This window comes from Dipodomys merriami, unplaced genomic scaffold (genome assembly GCF_024711535.1).
Source record: "Dipodomys merriami isolate MVZ:Mamm:240054 unplaced genomic scaffold, mDipMer1.0.p SCAF_59, whole genome shotgun sequence".
Lineage (NCBI taxonomy): Eukaryota > Metazoa > Chordata > Mammalia > Rodentia > Heteromyidae > Dipodomys > Dipodomys merriami.
In genome coordinates, this window is record NW_027206168.1 from 8,199,730 (window position 1) to 8,208,458 (window position 8,729).

Here is an 8,729-nt window from a genome sequence, read left to right on the forward strand (position 1 = left end):
CACAGCGGGACACAGAGGGGACGCAGCGGGACACAGCGGGACACAGTAGGACACAGCGGGGACACAGCGGGACACAGCGAGAGACACATCGGAACACAGCGAGGACACAGCGGGACCCAGTGGGACACTGTGTCGATACAGCGGGGACACAGCGGGACAGAGCGGCGTATACAGCTGGGGACACAAAGGGAAACAGCGGGGACACAGCAGGACACTGCGTGACACATCGTGGACACAGCGGGACACAGAGGGGGACAGAGCGAAGACACAGCGGGACACAGCGGGGGACACAGCCGGGGACACTGCAGGACACAGTGGGGGACACAGCCGGGGACACTGCAGGACACAGCGGGGGACACAGCGAGGACACAGCGGGACAGAGCGGGGACACAGCAGGGACACAGCGGGGGACACAGCGGGTGACACAGCGGGACACAGCGGGACACAGTGGCACCCAGCGGGGACACAGCAGGGACACAGCAAGGGACACAACCGGACACAGCGGGACCCAGTGGAGACACAGGGGGATACAGCGGGACACAGCGGGATACAGCGGGGGACACAGCTGGGGACACAAAGGGAAACCACGGGGACACAGCAGGACACTGCGTGACACATAGTGGACACAGCGGGACACAGCGGGATACAGCGGAGACACAGCGGGGACACAGCGGGCGACACAGCGGGGGACACAGCGAGGACACAGAGGGACATAGCGGGACAGAGCTGAGGACAGAGCGCTACACAGCGGGAAACACAGCCAGGACACAGCGGGACATAGCGAGGGACACAGCGAGAAGAAAGCTGGAAACAGCGGAATACAGCGAGGACACAGCGGGACACCGCGGGGACACAGCGGGGGACCCAGCGGGACACAGCAGGGGAAACAGCGAGGACACAGCGGGACACAGCGGGACACAGCGGGGGACACAGCGGAACACAGCGGGACACAGCGGGAACACAGCGGGACACAGCGGGGACACAGCGGGACACAGCACAACACAGCGGGGGACGCATCCAGGACACAGAGGGACACAGTGGGACACAGCGGGGGACAAAGCGGGAGAAAGCGGGGGACACAGTCGGGGATACACTGGGGACAGAGCGGGTACAGAGCGGGACACAGAGGGGACCCAGTGGGGGACCTAGCGGGGGACAAAGCAGGAAACCACGGGATACAGCGGAACACAGGGGAACACAGTGGGGAACACTGTAGGGACACAGCGGGACACAGCGGGGCACACAGCGGGACTCATCGGTGAACACAACGGAACACAGCGTGGGACAGAGCGGGGGACACAGCGGGACACAGCGGGGACTCAGCTGGACACAGCGTGGTATACAGCGTGACACAGCGGGGACACAGTGGGGACACAGCGGGACACTGTGTGACACATCGTGGACACAGCGGGATACAGCGGAGACACAGCGGGGACACAGCGGGGGACACAGCGGGACACAGCAGGACACAGCGGGACAAAGCGGGGGACACAGCGGGACATGGCGGGACAAGTGGGACACAGCGGGGACACAGCGCTACACAGAGGTGTACACAGCTGGGGACACAACGGGATACAGAGTGGGACACAGCGGGACACAGCGGGACACAGCGGGGCCAAAAAGGGAGACACAGCGGGGGACAGATCGGGACACATTGGGGGACATAGGGAGGACACAGCGGGACACAGCGGGGACACAGCGGGGACTCAGCGGGGGACATAGCGGGGGACAAAGCAGGACACAACGGGACACAGCACAACACAGCGGAACACAGTGGGGACACTGCGGGGACACAGCCTGACACAGCGGGGTCACAGCGGGACACAGTGGGGGACACAGTGAGGACACAGCGGGACACAGCGGGACACAGCGGGGGACAAAGCAGGAGAGAGCAGGGACACAGCATGACACAGTGGGGGACACAGCGGGTCACAGCGGGACATAGCGGGACACAGGGTGGACACAGCAGTGACACAGAGGTGGACACAGCGGGACACAGCGGGAAACAGCGGGGGACACAGCGGGACACAGTGCGGACACATCGGGACACAGCGGGGGTCACAGCGGGGACACAGCGGGACACAGAGGGACACAGCGAGGGACACAGTGGGACCCAGCGGGGTCACAGCGAGGACAAAGCTGGACCCAACGAGACCCAGCGTCGATACAGCAGGGACACAGCGGGACACAGAGGGGTACACAGCTGGGGACACAACGGGACACAGAGGGGGACACAGCGGGTCACAGTGGGGACTCAGCGGGGAACACAGCTCAACCCAGCGGGGGACAGAGCGGGGGACACAGCGGGGACTGTGTTGGACACAGCGGGGAACACAGTGTGACACAGCGGGGACACAGCGGGGACACAGCGGGACATTGCATGACACATTGGGGACACAGCGGGACACAGCGGGACACCGCGGGTGACACAGCACTACACAGCGGGGAACACAGCGAGGACACAGCGGGACACAGAGGGGGACACATCGAGAACACAGTGGGACTCAGCGGGACAAAGCAGTGACAAAGCGAGAATCACAGCGGGGGATAGAGCGGGACACAGCGGGGGACACAGGGAGGACACAGCGGGACACAGCGGGGACACAGCGGGACACTGCGTGACAAATTGGGGACACAGCGGGACACAGCGGGACACAGCGGGTGACACAGCGCTACACAGTGGGGAACACAGCGAGGACACAGCGGGATACAGCGGGGGACACAGCGAGAACACAGTGGGACACAGCGGGACACAGCAGTGACAAAGCGGGAATCACAGCGGGGTATAGAGCGGGACATAGCGGGGGACACAGGGAGGACACAGCGGGACACAGCGTGGACACAGCGGGGACTCAGCGGGGGACAAAGCGGGGACATAGCGGTGACACAGGGGGACACAGCGGGACACAGCGGGGAAACAGCGGGACACAGCAGGACACAGCAGGACACAGCGGGGACACAACGGGAAACAGTGAGGGACACAGCGGGACACAGCGGGACAAAGCTGGGACAAAGAGGGAATCACAGCGGGGATAGAGCGGGACACAGCGGGGGACACAGGGAGGACATAGCGGGACACAGCGGGGACACAGCCGGGACTCAGCGGGCGACACCGCGGGTGACAAAGCAGGACACCACAGGACACAGCGGAACACAGCGGGACACAGCGGAGGACACTGCGGGACACAGTGGGACTCAGCGGGGAACACAGCGGAACACAGCGGGGAACAGAGCGGGGGACACAGCGGGGACTCTCTTGGACACAGCGGGGAACACAGTGTGACACAGCGGGGACACAGCGGGGACACAGCAGGACATTGCATGACACATTGGGGACACAGCGGGACACAGCGGGACACAGCGGGTGACACAGCGCTACACAGCGGGGAACACAGCGAGGACACAGCGGGACACAGCGGGGGACACAGCGAGAACACAGTGGGACTCAGAGGGACATAGTGAGGACACAGCGGGACACCGCTTGGACACAGCGGGGTCACAGAGGGACACAACGGGGGAAACAGCGAGGACAAAGCGGGACACGGGGGGAACACAGCAGGGACACAGCGGGGGACACAGCGGGACACAGCAGGACAGAGCGGGGGACACAGCGAGAAACAGCTAGGACACAGCGGTACACAGCGGAGGACACAGCGGGGAAACCGAGGGACACAGTGGGACAGAGCGGGGGACACTGAGGGACAGAGCGGAGGACACAGCCGGGGACACAGCGAGAACAAAGTGGGATAGCGCTGAGTCCCCGCTGTGTCCCCGATGTGTCCCGCTGGGTCTTCCCTGTGTCCCCCGCTGTGTCCTGCTTTGTCCCCCGCTGTGTCTCCCGCTTTGTCCCCACTGTGTCCCTTTGTGTCCTGCTGTGTCCCGCTGTGTGCCACCCTGTGTCCCGTTGTGTCCCCAGCTGTGTACACCGTTGTGACTCGCTGTGTCCCCGCTGTGTCCCGCTGTGTCCAACGCTTTGTCCCGCTGTGTCGTGCTATGTCCCGCTGTGTCCCCCGCTGTGTGCCGCTGTGAACCCGCTGTGGCCCGCTGTGTCCCAGCTGTGTCCCCGCTATGTCCCCCGCTGTGTCCCGCTGTGCTCCCCGCTGTGTCCCCGCTGTGTCTCTCGCTGTGTCCCACGGTGTCCCTGCTGTGTCCCGCTGTGTCCAGCTGTGTCCTCGCTGTGTCCCCGCTGTGTCCCGCTGTGTCCCACTGTGTCCCCGCTGTGTCCCACTGTGTCCCCGCTGTGTCCCGATGTAGCCCCAATGTGTCCCCGCTGTTGTCCCCTACTGTGTCCCCCGCTGTGTCCCCGCTGTGTCCAACTCTGTGTCTCTCGCTGTGTCCTGCTGTGTCTTCGCTGTGTCCCACTGTGTCCCGCTGTGTCCCCGCTGTGTCCCTGCTGTGTCCCACTGTGTCCCCGCTATGTCCCGATGTAGCCCCGCTCTGTCCCCGCTGTGTCCCCTTCTGTGTCCCCCGCTGTGTCCCCGCTGTGTCCCATGCTGTGTCTCTCGCTGTGTCCCGCTGTGTAACCACTGTGTCCCACTCTGTCCCGCTGTGTCCCCGCTGTGTCCCGCTGTGACCCGCTGTTTCCCCGCTGTGTCCCGCTGTGTCCCTGCTGTGTCCCGGTGTGTACCAGGTGTGTCCCCGCTGTGTCCCCAACTGTGTTCCCCCGTGTGTCTCGCTATATCCCGCTGTGGCCCTCTCTGTCCCAGCTTTGTCCCTGCTATGTCCCCCGCTGTGTCCCGCTGTGCTCCCCGCTGTGTCCCCGCTGTGTCTCTCGCTGTGTCCCACGGTGTTCCTGCTGTGTCCCGCTGTGTCCTGCCTTGTCCTCGCTGTGTTTCCTGCTGTGTAGCGCTGTGACCCCCGCTGTGTCCCGCTGTGTTCGGCTGTGTCCCCGATGTGTCACACAGTGTCCCGCTGTGTCCCCGCTGTGTCCCTGCTCTGTCACGCTGTATACCCCGCTGTGTCCAGCTGAGTCCCCGCTGTGTCCCGTTTTCTCCCCCGCTATGTCCCCCGCTGTGTTCCGTTGTGTTCAGCGATGAGTCCCGCTGTGTCCCGCTGTGTCCCCCGCTGTGTCCCGCTGTGTCCCCGCCGTGTACCCACTGTCTTCCGCTGTGTTCCGCTGTGTCCCGGGGAGTCCTGCTTTTTCCCCCGCTATGTTCCCCGCTGAGTCTCCGCTGTGTCCCCGCTGTGTCCTCCCTGTGTCCCCCGCTGTGTTCCGCTCTGTCCCCCGCTGTGTCTCCCGCTTTGTCTCCACTGTGTCCTGCTGTGTCCCGCTGTGTCCCACTCTGTGTCCCGTTGTGTCCCCAGCTGTGTACACCACTGTGTCCCGCTGTTTCCCTGCTGTGTCCCCCTGTGTCCAATGCTTTGTCCTGCTGTGTCGTGCTATGTCCCTCTGTGTCCCCCTCTGTGTCCTGCTGGGACCCCGTTTTGTCCCCGCTGTGTCCCCGCTATGTACCCCGCTGTGTCCCCACTATGTCCCCGCTGTGTCCCGCTGTGACCCGCTGTGTCCCGCTGTGTCCCGCTGTGTCCCCGCTGTGTCCGGCTGTGTACCCGCTGTGTCCCCGTTGTTTCCCCAACTGTGTCCCCCCCCGTGTCCCGCTGTATCCCGCTGTGTCCTCGCTGTGTCCCCCGCTGTGTCCCGCTGTGTCCACATTGTGTCCCCCGCTATGTCCTCGCTGTGTCCCACTGTTTCCCCCGCTGTGTCCTGCTGTGTCCCGCTGTGTCCTCGCTGTGTTTCCCGCTGTGTAGCGCTGTGTCCCCCACTTTGTCCCGCTGTGTCCGGCTGTGTCCCCGATGTGTCACACAGTGTCCCGCTGTGTCCCCGCTGTGTCCCCGCTGTGTCATGCTGTATACCCCGCTGTGTCCAGCTGAGTCCCCGCTGTGTCACACAGTGTCCTGCTGTGTCCTCCGCTGTGTCCCCGCAGTGTCCCCACTGTGTTACGCTGTGTTCCGCAGTGTCCCGTGGTGTCATGCTTTGTCCCCCGCTATGTCCCCCGCTGAGTCCCCGCTGTGTCCCCGCTGTGTCCTCCCTGTGTCCCCCTCTGTGTCCCGCTCTGTCCCCCGCTGTGTCTCCCGCTTTGTCCCCACTGTGTCCCGCTGTGTCACGCTGTATACCCCGCTGTGTCCAGCTGAGTCCCCGCTGTGTCCTACTGTGTCCTCCACTGTGTCCCCGCAGTGTCCCCACTGTGTTACGCTGTGATCCGCTGTGTCCCGTGGTGTCCTGCTTTGTCCCCCGCTATGTCCCCCGCTGACTCCCCGCTGTGTCCCCGCTGTGTCCTGCCTGTGTCCCCCTCTGTGTCCCGCTCTGTCCCCCGCTGTGTCTCCCGCTTTGTCCCCACTGTGTCCCTTTGTGTCCTGCTGTGTCCCGCTGTGTCCCACTCTGTGTCCCGTTGTGTCCTCAGCTGTGTACACCGCTGTGTCCCAGCTGTGTCCCCCTGTGTCCAATGCTTTGTCCCTCTGTGTCGTGCTATGTCCCTCTGTGTCCCCCGCTGTGTCCCCCTGTGACCCCGTTGTGTCCCGCTGTGTCCCCGCTGTGTCTCCGCTGTGTCCACGCTATGTCCCCCGCTGGGTCCCCGCTCTGTCCCCGCTGTGTCCCGCTGTGACCCGCTGTGTGCCGCTGTGTGCCGCTGTGTCCCGCTGTGTCCCCGCTGTGTCCCGCTGTGTACCTGCTGTGTCCCCATTGTTTCCCCAACTGTGTCCCCCCGTGTCCCGCTGTATCCCGCTGTGTCCTCGCTGTGTCCCCCGCTGTGTCCTGCTGTGTCCACACTGTGTCCCCCGCTATGACCTCGCTGTGTCCCACTGTTTCCCCTGCTGTGTCCTGCTGTCTCCCGCTGTGTCCTCGCTGTGTTTCCCGCTGTGTAGCGCTGTGTCCCCCGCTGTGTCCCGCTGTGTCCGTCTGTGTCCCCGATGTGTCACACAGTGTCCCGCTGTGTCTCCGCTGTGTCCCCGCTGTGTCACGCTGTATACCCCGCTGTGTCCAGCTGAGTCCACGCTGTGTCCTGCTGTGTCCTCCGCTGTGTCCCCGCAGTGTCCCCATTGTGTTCCGCTGTGTTCCGCTGTGTCCCGTGGTGTCCTGCTTTGTCCCCCGCTATGTTCAACGCTGAGTCCCCGCTCTGTCCCCGATGTGTCCCGCTGGGTCCTCACTGTGTCCCCCGCTGTGTCCCGCTCTGTCTTCCACTGTGTCTCCCGCTTTGTCCCAATTGTGTACCGCTGGGACCCGCTGTGTCCCGTTGTGTCCCACTCTGTGTCCCGTGGTGTCCCCAGCTGTGTACACTGCTGAGTCCCGCTGTGTCACCGCTGTGTCCAGCTGTGTCCCGCTGTGTCCCACGCTTTTTCCCGCTGTGTCCTGCTATGTCCCGCTGTGTCCCCCGCTGTGTCCCGCTGTGACCCCGCTGTGTCCAGCTGTGTCCCAGCTGTGTCCCCGCTATGTCCCCCGCTGTGTCCCGCTGTGCTCCCCGCTGTGTCGCCGCTGTGTCTTTCGCTGTGTCCCACTGTGTCCCCGCTGTGTCCCGCTGTGTCCCAATGTGGCCCCGCTGTGCCCAGCTGTGTCACGCTGTGTCCCGCTGTGTCCTGCTCTATCCCACTCTGTGTACCGTTGTGTCCCCAGCTGTGTACAACGCTATGTCCCGCTGTGTCCCGCTGTGTCCCACTGTGTCCCAACCTTTATCCCGCTGTGTCCTGCTATGTCCCGCTGTGTCCCGCTGTGTCCTCGCTGTGTCCCCCGCTGTGTCCCCCGCTGTGTCCCGCTGTGTCCCCGCTCTGTGCTGGTTGTGTCCTGCTTTGTACCCCGCTGTGTCCCGCTGTGTCCCCGCTGTGTCCCCCACACTGTCCCCCGCTGTGTCCCGCTGTGTCCCCTGCTGTGTCCCACGCTGTGTCTCGCTGTGTCCCTACAGTGTCCCCGCTGTGTTCCGCTGTGTACTGCTGTGTTCCGTGGTGTCCCGCTTTGTCCCCCGCTGTGTCCCCCGCTGAATCCCTGCTGTATCCCCGCTGTGTCCCGTTGTGTCCCCAGCTGTGTACCCTGCTGTGTCCTGCTGTGTCCACAGCTGTGTCCCGTTGTGTCCCTGTTGTGTCCCCCGCTGTGTCTCCGCTGTGTCCCGCTGTGTCCCCCCCTTGTCCCGCTGTGCTCCCTGCTGTGTCGCCGCTGTGTCTCTCGCTGTGTCCCACTGTGTCCCCGCTGTGTCCCGCTGTGTCCCAATGTGTCCCCGCTGTTTCCCCGCTGTGTCTCTTGCTGTGTCCCGCTGTGTCCCGCTCTATCCCACTCTGTGTCCCGTTGTGTCCCCAGCTGTGTACACCGCTATGTCCCACTGTGTCCCTGCTGTGTCCCGCTGTGTACCGCTCTGTTCCACTGTGTCCCACACTTTGTCCCGCTGTGTCCTGCTATGTCCCGCTGTGTCCCCCGCTGTGTCCCGCTGTGACCCCGCTATGTCCCGCTGTGTCCCAGCTGTGTCCCCGCTGTGTCTCTCGCTGTGTCCTACTGTGTCCCCGCTGTGTCCCGCTGTGTCCCGCTGTGACCCCGCTGTGTGCCCCGCTGTGTCCCGCTGTGTCCCCTGCTTTGTCCCGCTGTGTCCCTGCCGTGTCACATCTGTGTCCCCCTGTTTCCCGCTGTTACCCGTTGTGTCCAGCTTTGTCCCCCGCTGTGACCCGCGCTGAATCCCCACTGTGTCCCGCTGTGTCATGTCTGTGTCCGCGGCTTTCCCCCGCTTTGTCCCCCGCTGTGTCCCGCTGTGTCCCCC